The following is a 20738-nucleotide window of genomic DNA, read 5'->3' as shown; positions in this document are numbered from 1 at the left end:
GAGAGAGAGAGAGAGAGAGAGAGAGAGAGAGAGAGAATCCCAAGCAGATTCTATGCTATCAGCACAGAACCCCACACGGGTCAATCTCACAAACCATGAAATCATGACCTGAGCCAAAATCTAAGAGTCGGATGCTTAACTGATGGAGCCACCCAGGCGCCTCTCTCCTGTCTTTTTAACAACTTTCTACACTGCTTTGATCTACTTATTTCCTTAGGATTGATTCCCAGAAGCAGAGTGACTGGGCTGGGTATGGATACTGCTGGGAGCCTCAGCATCCACGGTCCCTTCCTGCTTCCTGGCAGAGCACTGGTTTTGTGCAGGTACCACCCCATCCCATTTCAGAGGCAGACTGTGGTTGGTTCAAGCCAATCAGTGAGTGGCTCACCTCGGTGACTCGTACTGGTACAAGGGCAGGCATATGACTAAGTTGACCCAACTGACTTAAGGGGAAGATTTGGATTCCATGCTTACCAGAGAAGTGGGGTCTCCCTCCCCACTCCTTCCCTCAAGACTCTTCCCCCTAGAGAGAGCCCAGTCCCATGAGGAAGCCAGTGTGGTTGAGTGCAGCACAGTACAGAGACAGAAAGGACCTCAAGCCACCCTGGAGCCTGCCTTTCTCTGGCCTTCCAGTTATGTGAGATAATGTGTTTTCCATTGCTTAAGCTGGTTTGAATCAGTGTTCTCGGTTATATCAAAAGCATACTACCTGATACCAAGGACATAAACGGTTCTTTGATTCTTGTAAAATATTGCCGAATTCCCTCCTTTCCAAAGCTGCATTCAAAAAATATTCAAGCCACTAGGGGCGCCTGGGTGGCTCAGTCAGTTGCATCTGACTTCAGCACAGATCATGATCTCACGGTTCATGGGTTCAAGCCCTGCATCAGGCTCTGTGCTTATCGCTTGCTCAGAGCCTGGAGCCTGTCTTCAGATTCTGTCTCTCCCTCCCTCTCTGTCCCTCCCCTGCTCACACTGTCTCTCTCTCTCTCAAAAAATAAATAAAACATAAAAAAATTAATAAAAAAATATTTAAGCCCCTAAAATTCCAAGGTCTGTGTAAAGTGCACAGGATACAGCAGGGAGCCAGGCTGAGTTGGTCCTGCCCTCTCAGAGCCTCCAGTCCAAGAGAGACAGCTGCAAGTAACTGATTACGTAATTAAATATGGAATCAGATTGTTCTGATGAATGCTAGGGAAGACAGAGGGTGCTGGGAGCCACTCTGGGGGAGCGGGGTGGCTCTGTTTTGCACAGAGATGGAATCTCCAGCTGTCAGCCTCTACGACAACTTGGCTGAAGGTCCAATGCTGCAGGAGGTACCCTCTGCTCAGAGCATAGGAAAAACGGCTGCTCCAGCAGGCTCTGCACACAGCCCTTCCCAGCTCTATCAGCCTACGGAGCTCTTCCCAGGGCAGCCCATCCCAGGGCACAGGTCACTTCGCTTGACTCTCTGCTCTCAGCCCTGTCACCCGAAGGAATCTGTCTTTTCAAAAGGGCAGAGTTGAAGTGTAGGGTCGGAGGAGAAGGAGGGAGAAGGGCGGGGGCCACTCTAGAGGATTTCAGTCCCCAGATAGCTGTGAATGGTGGCTATTTGGCCTCCTGGTCAGCAAGGCTCCTGCCAACCAGGCAGATGAGGAGTGACAGTGGGGCTGAGTCAAGGCTGTGTTCTCCCTTCTTTGTGGTTGTCTGGACTGTGTTTGCTCACCCTGTGATGTACACAGAGTCCCAGATTGTATTTCTCCATCCATCCCCCATTAACCTTGCAGCTAATGGAAAGTCCCCCTGGACTTGGGCCTATGATGATCTCTTCTCTTCAGTTTCCAATTCTAGTGCCAATGTGTGTGGTTTTCTTGGGTACCTGCATGGTCTTTTGGTGAATGGTGAGAGAGGGCTTACAGCATAAGCCTAACCTACTTTTTAAAGTATTTTTGTTAGGGACGCTGGGTGGTTCAGTCAGTTAAGCGTCCAACTCTTGGTTTTGGCTCAGGTCACGATCTCATGGTTTGTGGGTTTGAGCCCCGCATCGGGCTCTGTGCTGGCAGTGCGGAGCCTGCTTGGGAGTCTCTCTCTGCCCCTCCCCCACTCGTTCTCATTCTCGCTCTCTCTCAAAATAAATAATAAAATAAACTTTAAAAAATGTTTAAAGTGTTTCTGTTAGGTGTGTGGTAATCTCCACGTCACAGATAAGACACTGGAATCTCAGAAAAGTCAAGGCATTGCCCGTCCTACTCAGTTAAGAAATGGCAACACCTGAACTTGAACCCAGGTCTCCTCTTCCCACAAAGATGCAAACACACTCAGCAGCTCCTGCCCCTTCAACCCAGACCTCACCCAAAGGTGTGGGCCCAGGCCTCCCCCTCAGCCTTTGCCCTGAGTCTCTGGCTTTTTGAAAACCCTGCCAGAAAATGATCTCTGATGAGAAAAGCCTCTCTGGCCCAGGGTTCCGCAGCTGGCGCGAGCATCTGAGGGCAGTAGAGGCCCCCCCAGACCACCGCTGGAGAAGCAAGCACTTCCCCAGTGCAGCCCACAGGAAGCTCAAGATTATCACTCCCAGGGGTTGAGAAGGAAAGAAAGTATGGGCCAAAATTCCTGACCCTGCCAACCCAGGGGCTCATGTTTCCTCATGAATAATGAATGACATTGACAAGCAGATGGTTTGACATCCAGGGCTCTGTACCATCTGGAGCTGCTGCTCTCTCATCTTTAGTCACCCAGGCATCACCCAGAGGGGTCTGGAGGGCTGGTGAATGCCTCAGAGGGCCCAGTCAGACAGGCCACTTTCAAGGGGACAGGAAAAACCAGATCCAAAGCAGTGGACTTAAGGTCTTAGGGCTTGACCTCTAGTGTTGGAGTGCGGGGCAGGGCAGCCTGGGAGAATGAAGAATCAGGAAGTGGGATTAGAATGTCTCCAGATTCCTCGTGTCACTTTCTCTGGGCCTTGGTTTCCCCATCTGTGTGTAAAACGAAGGAGTTGGATTAGGTGATCTCTACAAGTCCTTCTAACTAGGGAGCAGAGTCTGGGAACACATACCGCATTGGCAGGCTAGAATGGGGGCTCCAGCTGCTTCTCCAACAGTCAGTCTAGCTCAGGAGAGGTAAGAAAGAGGGGCTCCTGGAGGGCTCAGTCAGTGAAGGATCTGACTTTGATTCAGCTCATGATCGCATAGTTCATGAGTCTGAGTCCCACATCAGGCTCTGCACTGGTAGTGTAGGCTGCACTGTTAGTGCAGAGCCTGCTTGGGATTCTCTCTCTTTCTCTCTGCCCCTTCCCCACTCGTTCTCTCTCCCCCCAAAAATAAATAAACAAACTTTTTTTTTTTAATGGGGGTAAGACAGAGAGACGGAGCCAACCACCTGGCCCCCATGAGGAAGAAGTCCTCCTCACGGTGCCCTCTGAGCCATGAGACCACAGGGATGAGGAAGCAGCAGCCGGGAAAGATACGGGCAGAGTGGTAAGGGGCCAGTAAGACACAGACCACGGCGTCTCACATACTGCTGGTTCCCAGAGATTGCTAAGTGACCTATAACCTTTCTTCAGAAGTCACTTCAACAACTCCCTCCCCCTGAGCATGACTGTCCCTTTCCCAGCCCAGTTCATGGCACCCCAAGGAAGTGAACCCTTCCTCGCCAGGTCACAGACGCCTCACTCTGGAGTTCTCTCAGCTGACTCCCATCGACTGCCATAGCAGCATCTACTACTATGGCTCCAAGGTCCCCTCCAGGGATGAGGACTCCTGTCCCCACTCCTGCCAAACCTCCATGCCCACAGATACCCTTCAAGGTCCCCAAGCAAGGAGGCGAGTGTTTTTTTCCCAGCTATAGATGTTTGGCCTCTACCCTGGAGTCACAGTACCCTAAGCGCTCCCAGACCATCTCTTGAATCCTGACAGCAGTGGTTTCAGAGCTCTGCCAGGTTACCCAGGCCCATCATGTGTCTAACCAGATCATAAGCCTGTTTTGAGAGTCAATGAGGCCATCCAAAATAAGCACAGCTACCCAGTCTTTCAACAGGAGAGACCAAGGAACCTGTCACAGGGGGATGGACCAGTAGGTTGGAAGGGATGGCAAGTAACTGAGGCTCTTCCCACCTCTCCCATCTTCCACCCGCAGCAGACATCACTATCCCATCTCCTTCCCACCAGGGACAGATTTAACCTCAGAATCCCTCTCAACACAGCTCCAGCACCCATTGGTGAACACTGGCCCATGATTTAAAATAGAGTTGCCATCCCCATTCCAGCCTGAGTCTTTCATTTTGCAGAGTGGGAAATCAAGGCCCAGGATGGGAAGGAGACACACCCAGGGTCACATAGAAAGTTGAGGACAAAACTACAGCTCCAACCCAAGTCTCCTAACTCTCAGATCCCACATCACCTGGCGGGGGGGTGCTTCCTCCCCACTCTGAAGAAAACCCAAACTCACCGAACTGATGAATCTGAGCGTGGTGTCCACATCACAGGGGGCTGTGCCCCTACCAACAGCACACCCCTAGGGCATTTACACGAGGCTTCTGTTAACTTCTGCCCTGACACCAGTTTTCAAGAAAGGAGGTGAAGGCAATCAGTGTAGCTTCCAGGAGGAGGTGATGTGATAAGACTCTGGAAGGGAAAAGGGGACTTTAGAGGAAGGATGAGCAAAAACATCTGTCCTTACAGGCTTCCAGAAGCTTGCAGAGTTAAGAGACAGACTTTCTAGATAGCTGTGTGATGTTGAGCAAATCATTTAAACTCTCGGATTCCCGTTTCCTACTTTGTAAAAAGCATCTCAACTCCTGGGTTCCCTAATCTGCCTTTAGGCACTTTAATGTCAAACTACTGCTGCTGAGGCCCCACCCACAACTCTAAGACTTTTAGCACATGAAAGGCGTAGGGAGGTCCAATGGTTAAGGAGCTCAAGACCTTATTTTTCCCTGCTCAGTCCTCTCCCCAACTGAAGGGGTGTCTCTCCCCAGACATTGTGAGATGCCGGGAGAGGGGGAAGGAGCACTTCTGGCTCCACCCCCACCCATGTGACCCTGAGCCAGTCTTTCAGCCTCTCGGAATTTTCATCTCCTCTTCTAAATGAGGAGCCTCCTGGCCACCTGGACGCAGCCCCACTCTTCAGGCTGGACTCGGCATCGGACGGGACATGAGGAGCAGGAAAACACTGTGATTAAAAACCCAGGCCTTGGAGGCAGACAGACTTGGTTCAGAACCCAGATCTGTCACTTGCAAGCTGTGTGATGCAGGGCGATCTCCTTAACAAACCCCCTGAGCCTACTGCTCCTCATCTCTGGATGGGGATAAGAATGCCTGCCTTAGGATTATTAGGTGGAATGTTACAAAATTAAGGATCGGCAATGTGCTAAAAGCTCAGTTGGGTAACTACACTATTACTATTCACAATGGTGCCTTTGTTAACAGGTAAGGACTGCATGGGTGTCAATGCCCATTGGTCTGGACTGTACACCAGGTGCAACCACTTCGTGAGAAGGCTCAGAGACCAACAGGATCACCTCTCACCTGCTTCCACCCAGAGCGCAGGATGGCGTGGGATGTGGGGCCCTGTGCCTCTCAGCTGAGGTGGGAGCTGGCACGTGAAGCTTGCTCTTCTCTGCCAGCACTTCAGCTCCTGGCCCCTCACTGGATGTTGGGTCTGACTTTGGAGAGCCCTGACCCAATCCCAGTCCAACACCAGAGCTGCCCACTCCATCTCTCATACCAATCTGTGCCCATGTCAGAGGCCAGTGTCTGCATCCACGGAAGGGGAGAAGGGTTCTCTTTTTTTCTAGCCTTTCTGTACCCCGCCCCCAGGAAAAGATGGGCGGGTGACAAGGCTGGCATATGCTGGGGGAGGTAGGCTGGGCTGAGGGAGCACACCCAGTTTGCATGGGGAGCACCATATCAGGTGCTGATTATATGACCTTCGTCTCCCTTAAGCCAGACTCACAAGCACACTATACACACACTCGGAGGGACACAGGGCACTGAATTTCAAGTGTGTGATTACACACCATACAGACCCAGACAGATGATGTACACTTAAAGACATAATCGCCTACATACACAGATATGCACATGCACCCACAAGACAAAGGCACACAGGAGCAGCCGCACTGACAGTCACAGGCATTTGCAGACTCACATATGTGTACGCACCCACGCATATTCAAACACACACACCCACTCTCTGGCCCCTGCCCAGCCCAGAGAGGCAGGAAGAGCCTCATCCCTTTAATGGGCAGGGAAGGGGGAAGAGTCATACCTGGATCCTGGGTTCTCTTGGCTGAGGCACGCACACCAGCCCTGAGCAGGTGCTCGTGTGAGCTTGAATATGTACATGCTCATACCGGCTCCAGCCCCGAGTACCACCCTCCTGGCCCCCATCCCTGCAGGCCGGACAAAAGAGCTCATCGGTGAGGTTTGTGGTGAGGAGATGAGAAGGCTGGCAGGGAGCAGCTGCTGTCACCATGGCTACCAAGCTGACCCACTTCTCCTCCACCCAGCCCAGCCCACCCAGCCCAGGCAAGGGAGGAAAGGCAGCTTTGGGCAGGAGGAGGGGGCCTCTCCTCACACACAGTAAAGAGTCTCTGAGGATGTGGGAAGGGATGGGTTGGGCACCAGGCTGGTTCCTGAATAGAAAAGCAAGAGCCAGACATTCTTTGAGGGGAGCTAGGTGTTCAGGAGATGGCCCCTGTAACACCTCACCCCTGGCCTCCCTTGGCTTTGGCACCCCTGGCCTCAGGGACCTACATGCGTCATGCACCTAACCTGGACACATTCTCAGACAGTCCTCATGGCAGGGCAGAGGGTAGGGTAGCCAGGCCCAAAGCTCTGTCCACAACTCCATGGGCTCAGGACACTGAAGGGCAAGATGATAGACCCAGAGCTGGTTGCACCCTGTGTCCTGCTCAGATCAAGGTTCCTGAGGGCAGAGCTTGTCCTCCCCATTTGGACCAGTGGCTGCTGAAGACATAGCCATGTCTCCATTCCTCAGACAGAGCTGCCATGTGTCTTTCCTCAGCCAGGGGGCTCCTGAGGACATGGCCATGTGTCTTCCCTCAGAACTGGGCATACAGAGGAACCACACAGCCTTCAGACAGCTCAGTTTTGTGAGATCACTCACAATGCAGAATGAATCACTCCTGAACGACAGTTCTCTGTAGCTCCCTATTGCCTTCAGGAGAAGGTAAAATGCCCTCGCCCCAAGGCGCTCCAGCCCAGTGAGCCAGCTCTTCTGTATTCCAGTGGCACTTGCCTTTTCTTCACTCCTCAAAAGTGCCCTGTGTCTCCTGCCTGCCTGGAATGCGCTTCTCCAGCCTGCCCCCTCCCTCATGTTCCGATGCCCTGTATTTATCTGTATGCTGCTTTTGCCTGGCTAATCCCTACACATTGCTCAGTCCCCGTTGGAATGTCATTTCCTGGGAGAGCCTCCCACACAAAGCAAGTCCCCCTGTCATGCTCTCCCAGACTCTGTACTATCCCTGCCCATTATGGGTTGAATTGTGCCCCCCCAAAAGGTATGTTAAGGTAGTAACCCCAGTTTCTCAGAATCTGACCTTGTTTGGAACAGGGTCATTGCAGATGTGATCAGTTCGGTTGAAGTCATGTTGGAGTAGGGTGGGTCTCTAATCCAATATGACTGGTGTCCTTACAAGAATGCAACTGCATGAAGGCAGAGACGCAAGGGGAGAATGCCACATGACGAGGGTGGCAGAGTTTGGACTGATAGAGCAACAAACTGAAGAACGCCAAGGATTGCCTGGGGTCACCAGAAGCTGGGAGTGAGCCACGGAATAGCACCTTCCTCAGAAGGAACCAATCCCGCCAACGCCTGTCTCCAGAACTGTGAGAGAATAAGGTTCTATTGTTTTGGTCACCCAGTTTGTAGTACTTTGTGATAGCTGCCCTAGGAAACTCAAATGCTCCTATTCCTGATTTGTTCAGTGCCTGTCTCCTACTCCCCAGCTCCTGGCTGTGAGCCACCTAAAAACAGGAACAATGTCTTCTTTAACCTGAAACTTCCATGCCTAGTGTAGACCTGGCACATAGTAGGGCTCTGTAAAAATGTGCTGAATGAATGAATGACCATCTCAAACAAATATTAACTTAACCATATTTATAGCTGGATAGTAGAATTGTGAGTCATTTTTATTTTCTTCACGTGACATATTGTGTTTTTCTAAGTTCCCACTTTAGAAACAGTATTGACGCGATCATAAAGAAAAACTAAAATACATATTTTTTCTTTTCAAAACATACATTAAAATAAGTCACTTTCACCAGTATGTGTTTTATGAAGAGGAAGAAATTCTGCTATGTGCTTAATAACTACTTTTTCATTGATTAATTGATTCCTTGTTGTGTCACTAGAGTACTTTCTGGAGTCAGATTTACCGAGCTCGAGCTCTGGGGCCGTAGGAGGTGTAGATTCCAGGTAGGAGGGGGCCAGGCAAAGTATGCATGCTTCACAGCCATCTCTACCATCCACCTCTTTTCATAGCTCATGGGATCTGGCCAGATGTGCCACCTGTCACTGATGGGGGCTGCTAGACTTGGCACTTAAAGACACCACAAGCCCTGGCTGAAGGCCATTCCCAAACAGAAAGATCTTACCCTCAAACTTAAATATTCACACAAATCACCTGCAGATCTTGTTAAAATGCAGATTCAATCCTATGGGTCCCAAGTGGAACCTGAGATTTTGCATTTCTAACAAGGTCTCAGGTGATACCCTTGCTGCTAGTCTGTGGGCCACCCAAGGCACTGAAAGTTAGAAATTAAATACTCTGCTTGTTCTGCAAGAGGGAATACTTCAGGGGATGCCTGTGTGGCTTAGTCGGTTAAGCATTCAATTTTGGCTCAGGTCATGATCTCGTGGTCCATGGGTTCAAGCCCTGCATTGGGCTCTATGCTGACAGCTTGGAGCCTGGAGCTTGCTTTGGATTCTGTGTCTCCCTCTCTCTCTGCCTCTCCCCTACTCATGCTTTGTCTCTCTGTCTCTCTGTCTCTGTCTCTCTCTCTCTTTCTATCTCAAAAGTAAAGAAACATTTAAAAATTAAAAAAAAAAAAAGACTGAGAGCTTCAGGATGAGGGGACCAGAAAAGGCACATTGGGAAGTGCACCGCAGAATATCTCAAAAGATAGGTAGGATTAGGAGAGTTAGAAGTGGCAGGAAAGAAATGAGAACTGCCTGGGAAGGACCAGAGAGGAAGTGTTATGTTCACAGGATGGTGAAAAGGGCAGTGCAGTTGGAACAGGAGCTAAATAAAATTGTGGAAGAGAAGGCTAAAAAAATAGGCTAGGAACAGCCAATGAAGGGGGCTCTGAATGCAGGGTTAAGAACCTTGACTTTAATCCTGTAAGAAGTGAAATCTGACATGACTTAGATGTAATGTTTTACAGAGATCAATCTGACACTGACTGCAGAATCAGAAGAAAGCCTGACAGAAGGAAGAACAGCCAAAAAGCAGATAAGAAGGCTGCACTGCTTCAGATAATGCAGATGGGAAGAGGAGCAAAAGGGTGGCCAGGAGTCATGAGAGGGCTTGGGGGAGTTTCCTAGAGTTAGTGATGGGACAAAGCTGGGGAGAGGAAAAAACAGAACCCTACGTGATTTATAGGAAGGGTGGAGACTGAGAGGTGCTATCAGCAAAGCTTGAGGTCCCAGAGGAAACACTGGCTTAAGGGGAAGAGGAGTCCCATCTTAGATGTGATGAATCTGAAATAATACTGCAACTCCCACATAGAGGCATTGGGCAGGTAAGCAGATTCACTGGAGCTCAGGAGAGCAATGTGAATGCGCAGGATTTGGATGTGTACCCTAAAGGGGAAAGTGGTGGACAGAAAGGAAAGAAAATGCCCAGACGGGAGTACAAAATGAGCAAAGGGTGAGGGGTAGGAGGAATATAGAATCCACTGAAGAAGGGAGAATCAGCAGAGAAGTCAGAGAAAATGCCATGAGTATACCGACGGCCAACCTGGAGGCCCTGCCACACCGTGACGTCAAAACCAAGGAAAGGCTTGCCCGGCCAAGGGTGTAGGAGCACAAGGGAAGCCTAGGCCTGAAAAAGAGCACAGCTTGAAGAGACAGCAGGATTTGGGTTGGTGGTGAAGACGACTGGATTCCCTGGGGAATGTCTGGGCTTCAGCAGGATCCCAAGGGGCCTGGGGCTCCCAAGCACCAATTCCAGATCAGCCCTAGTACAGGAAGGACGATCGCCTCACCTGCAAACACACACACATGACGAGTTCACACTCTCAGAACCTACAGAACCCCTCCCCCACCCCGGGGCAGAGAAGGTGGAAGAGGTCTTTGGCGCAAAGCCTTATCGTGGGGACGCACGTAATTTACCAGACAACTAAGACTCTTTTGAGAGTGAGCAGAGATGCTACAGAGATGCAACAATCACACCAGAACCACAGGTGTATATTAGGGTTGTTTCAGCCAAACTCAGCCCTACTCTTACCCTAGCCACGGCGAGAGGGGAGGATGGTAGATCACCCAAAATGCTCGTTTGCTCCCTGTTCTCCCTTCCTAGATGGGGTGGTGAAATTGAGAGCCAGGCGGTAGGAGCAGGCAAGCTCATCCTCTGAGGCTGGGGCCCCCGTCAGGGGATGCTGGAGGATGGGGAGATTTCGCTCCCCCCTCTCTCGGCAGCACCATGGACAGCGGGCGGCCCAGCTCGCTACCCGCCCCCTGGCCCCTGCTTCTCCAGGGCTGCTGTGAGGCCTGATCAATATTTCATTGGGGAAGGGGCTCCGGTTACCAGCCCCGTGCCTAGCCAAAAGGCGCGGCCCGCTCCCACCGAGCCCCGGAGACCCTCCCCAGGAGCCCAGCACACTCGCGACCCAGGCACGTTCCGCCTTCAGGCACGTTCCGCCTTCAGGCACGCTCAGCCTTCCTGGACCCTGCCCGGGGCACAAAGACCTGCACGCACGCCACACGGCTTCCCGCGGCCACTCAGACACACCACATATTCAGATGCGCGCTGTACAAAGCCAGCGGCGACACAGAATAACAGGCACACGCCGCACCCAGCAGCAGGCCACCTAGACACACAGCACACACACAATATGCTTCACAGACATGCACCACCTCACAGACAGCCTGTCACACATGCATAAACTCACATGCCGCACAAAAACTCCCTCGCAGGGAACCTCAGATCTATCCCACGAAATACATTTACCACAGATGCACATATCACACGCTGTGTGCGCACACGCACATAAAACATGTGCTCAGTCCTTCAGATATGTTGTTCAAAGAGCTACATTCATCACACACACAAACTTACTCTGTCACATACACATGCGTGCACACACACACAGTATGCCACAGAACTCCATTCATCTCACACACACACACTCACACCCATATACACAATATGCTGGAGCGCTACATTCATCTCTCACACACATACTTACTCTCTGTCACACACGCACACACACGCACACACACACACACAGTTTGCCAGAGAGCTCCATTCATCTCTCTCTCACACACACACACACACACACACACTTACTCTGTCACACACTCACATGCACACAGTATGCCAGAGAGCTACATTCATCACACACACACACACAAACTTACTCTGTCACACACGCACACACACAATATGCCTTCACAGAAATCTGCAGACATTCACGTGAATACAGGAGCACACCCCTCATACTACCCAGGCCTCCCACCCTGCAGGCGCCCAGGCTTGACCTCCTGCTGGGGACATGGGACGGGGGAAGAGTCAGGCAGGACCTCCACCCCTCCTGCTTGGCCCTGGCATTGACTCCTGTGGATAAATCCTGGGTGTCCTCCGAGGGCTCCCAGGATTGCTGCCCAATCTTTGGGGGCAAGCAGACAGCAGCACAGAGATGGGAAGGGGGTCACCAGGGAAAGGGGACCTTTGAGACCCTGAAGCCTCCTGCCTTTGTGGCCCAGGGGCCCCAAGCTCTGGGGCATGAGGCTCCAGGGATGGCCTTGCCCTCACCTGCAAGTCCACAGCCTCTGTGCTCTGTGGGACTCTCACCCTCCGGGAGGCCCTAAGGTTTGTGTTGTGTATGGGGATCAAGAGAACCGTGGAGTCTATAGCTCCTGCTCCCCCCAGGAGTGCCCACATGCCTCCTGAAATGAGGGGTCATCCTACCCCCAGATACCCCAACTCCAAGAGCCTCTCTCTCTAGCAGACTGAGGGAAGAATGGCACAAATTCTCCTGTCTGCAGAATAATCATGGCAGGATTTTCTGAAAGAAACCCAAGACAGGGCATGCGGTGAGGAGAGGGCAGCAGGCTGGCACAGCAGGAAGAGACCCTAAACTTTCCAGGTAGGTGGAAGGCACCTTCAATGTTACCCAGGCTGATAGTCCCTGTCTCTGATGTCCCCATGCCACTTCCAAGTTTTGCATTATTCACATAACACTGTGCCCCCTCAATGATTTCTGCCAAATCTCCATACTCTTGTACTGCTCTGTATTTATCCTGCTGACATTGACACTTATAACTTCATGCATTTATTGTAAGTAGAAATTTTGTGTTACCACTATAAATGCTTTTAATAAACAGAAAATGCAAGTACAATGAATACAGTAAAAACAAAGCTGTATTATTAAATTTTAGCTATACGGAGTTGCCAGTCAAAGCCTCTTTGTTAAAAAGGGAAGGGCAGCACTGTTGGAAAGTTGTTAAAGACACACTGGCACTTTCTCCCCGGGACAAGTTTGGACTTGACGGAGTGGAAAGGGAACAAACTTTCTCACTACAGGAGCCAGTGCTATGTAAGGACAGGTTCATAAGCCACTGAAAGTCACCTGAGTTCCATTGAAGGTGCTACAACCCAGAGTGGGAAGCTCTAGGCTTGGGCACAGTGGCTAGCTGGAAGCCTGCTGCCGCAGTCCAGTCTGGTGGCAACAATCCTTAGAAATTACTCGATTCCGGGGCCCCTGGGCAGCTCAGTCGGTTGAGCGTCCAACTTCGGCTCAGGTCATGATCTCACAGTTTATGAGTTCGAGACCCATGTCGGGCTCTGGGCTGACAGCTAGCTCAGAGACTGGAGCCTGTCTTCAGATTCTGTGTCTCCCTCTCTCTGACTCTCCCCTGTTCATGCTGTCTCTGTCTCTCAAAAATAAATAAGAAACATAAAAAATTAAAAACAAAAACAAATTACTCGGTTCTTTCCTGTTTACAAATTATCCTTAGAGCCACCATCTAGTATGAGCTGCATACCAGGAAATTATCATCCCCATTTCCGAATGAGAAGATAGAAGCTCTAAAAGATTAAGAAATTTGGGGCTCCTGGGTGGCTCAGTTGGTAAAGCGTCTGCCTTCAGCTCAGGTCATGATCTCACAGTTCATGGGTTTGAGCCCCACATCGGATTCTGTGCTGACAGCCCAGAGCCTGGAGCCTGCTTCAGATTCTATGTCTCCCTCTCTCTCTGTCCCTTAACCTGCTCATGCTTTGTTTCTCTGTGTCTCAAAAATAAATAAAACATTAAAAAAAGGATTAAGTAATTTGTCCAGGGTCACCTAGCGACACAGGGTAGGCCCACAAGTGGGAGGCCCTCAGCTCTACCTGTCTCCATCTGTCTCATCCTTGGGAGCCCTTGTTCTGGGCTGGCCCCCTGCAGGGCAGTGGGCAGTAGAGGGAGAATGGTAATCTTGTGGCTGCCTGTGAGGCCCTCACAATCCTGAAAGGCAAACAGGCAAGCAAGTAAGTAGTTGAGGGTAAGACTTTTACTCTAGAGTCACACTGTTGTATGTCCCTAGCCATAAATGTCACCTCTCTCAACCTCAGTTTCCTTGTCTGTAAGATGGGGATAATACTACCTATCTTAAAGGTCGTGAAGATTCAATGAAATAATGCATGTGCATAGCGTTTGGCACAAAGGACTCAAAAATGTTTATTACGAGGGAAGTACAAAGAATAGAATTAATTCAGATAAAAAACGGCTGACGGTAGAGGGAGGGGGAGGTAGGCATGGCCTGGTTCTTCCCAGAGGAGAGGAAATGAGTTCCATCTTAGAGAACAAATATTGTTTTGGTAGGAGAACTATCCTGTTCGCTCCTACCCTCCTCTTCCTTCTCTCCTCACTCCAAAGACAAGTGAGAAAATTTTGGGTCTCCTCTATCTCTCTCTCTGGTCTGGCTTTTGAACAACTGACATGCTCTTCAAAGCCTAACCTGGCAGTGCTGCCCCAGGAAAAGACAGACACCCCTTTAAGTCACAATGCCTGGGCTGTTTTCTCCAGGTGCTATCCAGATGGAAGGCTGGGAGCCAGGCACAGCCTGGCACTCTAAGGATTCTCGCAGATGTCTTTTAAAGTACTTGCCCAGATAACAAAGACCCTCCCCACCACCACCTTTCTCTAAGGGGGTCAAGCGCTAAGTCTGCAAGTCTGACTTTGAGATCCTTTCCAGCAGGCTGCAGTTGATTGGACCAGGGTGGGCACCTGACCCACTCCGAACCAATCAGATCCTCTCACACAAGTTTGGCTTTGGATCTGCAGAACCCTGGGTTCTCTCTGAATGTGGCGAGAACGCAGGACACAGTATAGAAACTATAGGTAGTTCAGGGTCTGGTAAAGTAGAAAAAACCCAGTCCATGGAGAAAGAAAGGTAAAGGTGGCCAGCAAGGTGCAGAGAATGGCTGCTTCAGTTTCTCCTGGCCTCCAGTTTCTGCCTCCCAGAGGTGAACGATTTTTCTGCCCCTCAGTTCTCAGGAATCTCTTGTGTCCTGGTGATAAACCCTTCTTTATTACTGAAGCTGGACTGAGTGGGTTTCTATACACAAGCAAAGACCTAATTGAGACAGGGGAGAAGCTGGGAGCTAAGAGGCACAAAGATAGACAACCCTGGAGAAAAAAAAAAAATCACTGTACCTTCCCCGGGTGAGCACAGCTGAATGGGAGATAAGGAAGAGTCTACATCTCTGTACAGGTGTGACCAAGGGAGGGTGGGTTAGCTCTGTCCAGGAAGGGCCAGGAGGGTCCTCAGAGGCTTTACCACAAAGGTGGTAGTTAAGCCAGTTTTGAAGAGTGAAGGACCTTTTCCAGGGAGAGGAAGCTGGGGTGGGGAGGCATTACAGGCAGAGGGAACAGAAAGTGCAGAGGCACAGAGGTACAAAACAGCCTGACGTGTTAGAGGAACTGCCAGCAGTTCAAAGTGTGGTGGGGGAGCAGGGAAGACGAAGCTGGAGAGGCCACTGGGTGCAGATCACAAAGGGCTTTGAATTCCATGCTAAGAAGATGAGGTCTTTCCTGTGAGCAATAGGGAGCTATTGAAGTATTTTAAGTAGCAGGGGGTGACAGGGTCAGTTCTGTGCTTTACAAAGATCGCTCTGAGGCCGCATGAAGAAAGGGCTGGAGAAGGCAGGCCTGAAGGCAGGGAGCCCAGTTAGGGTACTGCAGCAATGATTCATCCAGTCCTTTAATCCACTGCGCAGCTCACTGTGTACCTACTGTGTGCTGGGGCTAGGAAAAACAGGACCCCTGATCCCACGGAGTTCGCAGGCCAGCAAGACAGAGAAATAAGGAAAAAGCCACACAAGTGTGCTAAGCGTCCTAAAGAACTGTGAGGTTCCATGGAGGGGGGCGGTGTTCAGTTTCTGGTTTTTAGGCTTCACTATGGAAATGCTGAAGGGTAAGTAGGAGTTAACAAGGCACTAGGAGGAGTGCATTCCGGGATGAAGGAACATGTGCGAAAGTCCTGCTGCTGAGAGGAGAATGGTACCGGATGATAGAAAAAGGTAGGCAAGGACCAGATCACACAGGGCCCTGTAGACTACGTCATAGTCTGGCTTTTATTCCAAGAAGTCTTGGAAGGATCTTATACAGAGAAAAGATACACTCAAACGCTGGTCTTCAGAAGATCACTCTGGCCACAGTGTGAAGAATGAAACACAGCAGGGCAAGGACAGAAACATACGGAGCCAAGTCTAGGAGGCTGTCACTGTGGTTCAGGTGGGCACTGACGGTGGCCTGGAATGGGGCAGTGGGCAGGGAGAGAGACACAGGAGCGCTAACATGACTTGCTGAGGATGGCTGTGGGCTGTGGGGGTGATGGAGAGGGAGGTGTCCAGGAGAACTTCCAGCTTTCCAGCTTGAGCAAGTGGGTGGATGGTGGCAGCAGAGACGAGCTGGGGATGCTGGAGGCAGAGCAGGTGCTCGCAGGCGGAGCTGAGGACCTGGGTTTGGACCCTAAGCTGATTGTGAGACATCTAAATGTGGTTTAGGAAGTAGTTAGACCTGCAAGGCTTGAGCCCAGAAGAGATCACTCAGCTCAAGAAAGTAAGGAGATTACCGGGCAGTGCAGTGAGGAGAGGGCAGTGCAGTGAGACAAGAGCAGGGACTGCTGGAAGGAATCCTGGTGGCAGCAGGGCCTGGGGGCAAGAGTGACCAAGAGCTCGGAGCTTGGCAAGTCAGAACCACAAAATCCAGAGGTTAATGTCCTCAGCCCCGGCATCAGCTTTGGCTCCCACTCTCCTGGCCAAGCATCGGGCCTCAGCACAGACACTTTCCAGCAGAGACAGCCCTCTTCTTCCTCAGTGTTATCTTCAGACTCGGCTCAGGGGGCCCCTTCTCCTAGGGAAGACTTCCCTGGTCTGGGCATGCACTGTGTGTCCAACAACCTGGGTCTGAATCCCAGTTCTGCCTCTTGATGGTTGTGTGACTTTGGCCAAATTCAACCTCACTTTCCTCATCTATACAACAGAAATAATAATAGGACCTACTTCATAGGGCTGTTTGAGGATGAGGGCTTAGCAGAGAACCTAGCACACAGTAAGCACTAAATAAATGTTACTATTATTAACATCCCACCCACTTTGGGACAGTTAGTCACACCCTCCACCTTATATCTCTTCCACTTGGGAACTATTTGCCCATCTGTGTTTCTCCCTGCCTCTTCTTACCCCTACCCAATTTGTAGGACTACATAAGATGGAGTACCCATCTAAATGAAAATATGGGACCCCTTGTTCAAAATTAGGAATTTCAAGATGGTGACAGCAAAACTGAGCGTGGGGTCCTTCTAACACAGGGCTCTATGCAACCAGACTCTTGAAACCAGCCCCGTCCCTGCCCCCACCTGCCCTGGGCCTGGCCTGGAGTAGCTATCAGCATCATGCAAGAGTAAACATGCCAACTGACATTGGAATGGGTTCTGTAATTTCTATCTGGAATTTCATTTTATCTGTCTTATAGAAGGAACACCAATTCTGTTTTATGGTTGAGGACACGGGTTTTTAGAGATGGTTGTGCCTTGCCAAAAGTTACCCACCTCATGAACCACAATGCTGGGATGTGAACGTAGACGAGCTTGGTGCCAAGGCCCTGCCTCTTGCCCTCCAGCTTCCTGGGGAGGTAGGGAGAACCTGGCCTCAAGGGGCGAACGTCGTCAACAAGGCCCGGAGAGAGGGAGCTGGAGGGACTGGGACTGGCCCTCTCCCTCCTGGGGAGAGTCACATAAACAACCAGCTCCCTGGGCACCAGGACTGCTACACAGGGAAGGGAGGGTGAGAGGGCAAAAGGGCACTCCTGAGAAGGCCCTGCCCGAGGGCCATAGACCTGAGCCCACACTCTCTGGAAATGAAACCCTGCCTTCTGGCCTTAAAGCCCTTTAAGAGCCACCACTGGCCTCAGGATAACTCCCAAGCCTTTAGTATCCTGCTGGACCAGGGAGGTCTGGCCTCTGTCACCTGTGCACTCTCTACCCTCTCTCCTCCACTGCTGTCCTCCCCTCCGCCATACCTGGCGCCTCCTGCCATCACCCAGGCCTTAGCCCTCACTGCTCCCTCTCCTCATCCCTCCTTCTTTGCCTCCTCAACTCCTGGTCACTCTAGGCTGTGACTGAATTCCTCCCTCTGTCACATGATACAAATGCAGTTACCTGCTCTGGACCATCCTGGGCTAATACAGGTGCAGTCACCTGCCCTGGGCCATCATGGGCTAGAATGCAGGCTCCATGGAGGCTGGGCTGCTTGGCTCACAGCGCTTGGCACATCAGGTATCTGAAGCATCCCCCTGCAACAGAGGCAGGAGGATCCTGCACTCCTTCTCCCCTTCTCTCCACTCCCCTGCTAGTCCTCTTTGTCTTGTCCAGGCATCTTGAGCTCAAGGTGGTAGAAGCTCAAACTTGGAAAGGGAAGAGAATCATCATAGAGTATCTCCCCTCTCCCATCACCCCAACCTGCCAGGTCTGGGCTGGGTGCTGTGCATCTAGTTATTGTATCTAATCCCCATGCACCTTCCAGATGGGGGTGGGCAGTATGAATGTAAATTATTCCTATTTTCTGGAGGAGTCTGAGACCACCTGCCTGAAGTGGCAACACAGACTGTAAGTGGAGAATGCAAGATTTGAACCCAGGTCTGTCTGCTGCCCAAACACCTGGTGTCTCCTCTGTCCCTGTGACTCGCTGTTCAGAACCAGCTCACTTCCAACCAGGGAGAGCTGTTTCTCACCCATGCCTTCAGTTTGCACACATCCCAGTAGCTCAGCCACCCCTGTTGGATCAGCAAAAACCCTAGTGCAGAAGGCAGCAACCCCATCAATGGGAGGCCAGTGTAGAAGCCACCCTTCCCCTGGGTCAACAAAATGCCAGTGTAGGAGAAATACCCTCCAGGTCAGCCTGACACTAATGGGGGAGACACCCCCACCGTCAGCAAAATGCTGGTACAGGAGGTATACCCTGTACCCCAAGTCAGCAAAAAGCCAGTGAGAGAGAAACTTCCCCACCCCTCTCTGCCCAGGGCCCATGGCAAGGGCTGGGGTGCACACAGTCCTCCAAGGTGGTGCTCTTGGGGTGGGGCAGGGGGAAGCAATGGGGCAGGGGCTGCGGCTGCCTGGGGGAGGAGGCTGCAGCTGGGGAGTGGGGCAGACTCGGGTGAGAGTTCTCACATGGCACTAATGAAATCAACCACCAGCCTGCCCCCCCCCCCCTTCCCGAGGGACCCTCCAGGCTCCAGCTGATGCAATGCTCAGGCCAGATAATTGTTTTCTTCCCTCCTTAAAGGGCCAGCTGCTGTTGCAGCTGCAGACAACACCCAGACCCCTGAAAGACCCCACAGAGCATAGCACCTGGTTAGAGAGAGGGGGGCCCAGAAAGTAGCAGCTTGGCCAGGGCTCTGCAGAGGAAAATCCAATTAATGTCCGAGACCAGAAACGTCTGTGAGCAAGGAGGGAGAGATGAGAGTTAAGACAGAGACAGTGCCTGGCCCACAACCACATGTCCTGAGGGAATGGAACCTGGTCTCCGGCTGGGTCCCCAGCACCTGGCTTCTGCCTGCCTGTCCCGTCAAGTCCTTGGCACAGGGGTTGCTAGTGAGTTCAGTAGTTCTCTCCTGAGCTTCCCTGAGTGCCAGGTACTGTGCAAAGCAGCTCCAATCCACCATTTCATTCACTTCTCCCAGCAGAATTGGAAGGTGGGTCTGTTTTACTGAAGGAGGCTCCGAGAGGGGAAGTGATTTCCCCAATAGCACGCAGCCAGATAGTGGCAGAGCCTGGGTCTGAAGTCAAGTTTGCCTTACTCTGGGCTTCATACCTTGCAGAAGGTGGAGTAGGTATGGAACCCCAGGGCTGGAGGTCCCTATGCCAAGCAGCCTGGTATTGAGGTCAGGAAGGGGTGGGGGACATTGATGGGCCCTAAATAGGTTCAAAAGGGCACAGTGTTTGGTTTAAACACAGATTTCACAGACCCCTTCCCCAGTCGCCACCCCCACCCCCAACCAGAGAGTGTCCCATTAGGCTGCCCACATGCCCCCAGGGACAGTTGGCAGCTGCTTGATTGCAGACTAATTGGTGGCTGGCAGCAACTGTGTGTGTGGGGGGGGGCATGCTGGCTAATTAACCCTTTGGTGACCAGGCCTAGTCCAGAAAGGCCCTCTCCCCATCACTTCAGGCCCCAAACCCAAGGACCCTAGACTTAAGAAGGCATCATAGGCAGAGGACAGGACCAAAGGGGCATCAGGCTTCCTCTCCACACCCAGACAACATCCATGGGGCTAGAGGTGTACATTGACATCCCCCCAGGCTCCCCACCCCAAAGTAGCATGGCCAGACAGCACCCCTTTTTCTTTGGTCTTGAATATGGCATTGCCTACTCCATCAAGATCACAGGAGCTATGGGTCCTCCCTGGATTTCCAGGCCTAGGAAACTGGGAAGAACCCCACTCCTCTGGGCTGGTTTGTCCAGACAAGGGGATGTGGGCATGGGTCCAGGAAGCCTAAAGGCTAGCCAGGGAAGCTACCCTCCCCCTAAATGAACTGGTGCCACGTTGCCCACCAAGAGTCCTGCCAAGCCTCCCTGAACTCCCCACCATGGATTGACCAACTGCTTTTCCCAGGTTCCCCAAAGCCCCCTCTTCCCCTCCTAAGGCCGGAGTGAGCACCATCCTTTTCTTTCATGGACTGAGGGGATCCTCTGGACACCACAATGGTGTTTCATTGGGAGGAAAGAGTGGCTGCTTCTCAACCAGGGCACAGGCAGGAGGGAGAAAGCAGGCTGCCTTCCAGCTCCCTTTCCAGGAGAGATTTTAAGCACTTTCCAAAAATGCCATGCGAGGCAATGCTGTTGAAGACCAGGGCCCCAGGTGCTCTGAAAATCAGCAAAGAACTCAAGACTCTGGGGTCCTCTACCCCATTTTCCAGGCTTCCTCAAACACTCCACGTTCCCCTCTCATACCTTAGCCCCCACCCCAGAGCCATCAAACACACTCTGCTCATCCCCTGAGCCTCCGCCCCCCCCTCCCCCGCCCCAGACCCTG

At 51.7% G+C, this 20738-nt stretch overlaps 1 protein-coding gene across 3 annotated transcripts in view; it reads right to left on the bottom strand.

The window, feature by feature from the left end:
* Positions 1 to 19075, bottom strand: part of RIMS3 (regulating synaptic membrane exocytosis 3) — a 38598-nt gene extending 19523 nt beyond the window's left edge. For 2 of the 3 annotated variants that reach the window (XR_003911504.1, XR_003911503.1), the window contains exon 1: positions 4423 to 4598. The gene's annotated coding sequence lies outside the window, so the exon portion shown is untranslated. Of the gene's footprint in view, positions 1 to 4422; positions 4599 to 19053 lie in introns of those variants that run through there. The other variant, XM_029946048.1, reaches the window with a different exon arrangement.
* Positions 19076 to 20738: the final 1663 nt, after the last annotated feature.

This window comes from Suricata suricatta, chromosome 8 (assembly GCF_006229205.1).
Source record: "Suricata suricatta isolate VVHF042 chromosome 8, meerkat_22Aug2017_6uvM2_HiC, whole genome shotgun sequence".
Lineage (NCBI taxonomy): Eukaryota > Metazoa > Chordata > Mammalia > Carnivora > Herpestidae > Suricata > Suricata suricatta.
Note: the sequence above shows the minus strand (reverse complement) of the source record. Positions and strands in the feature narration are given on the sequence as shown.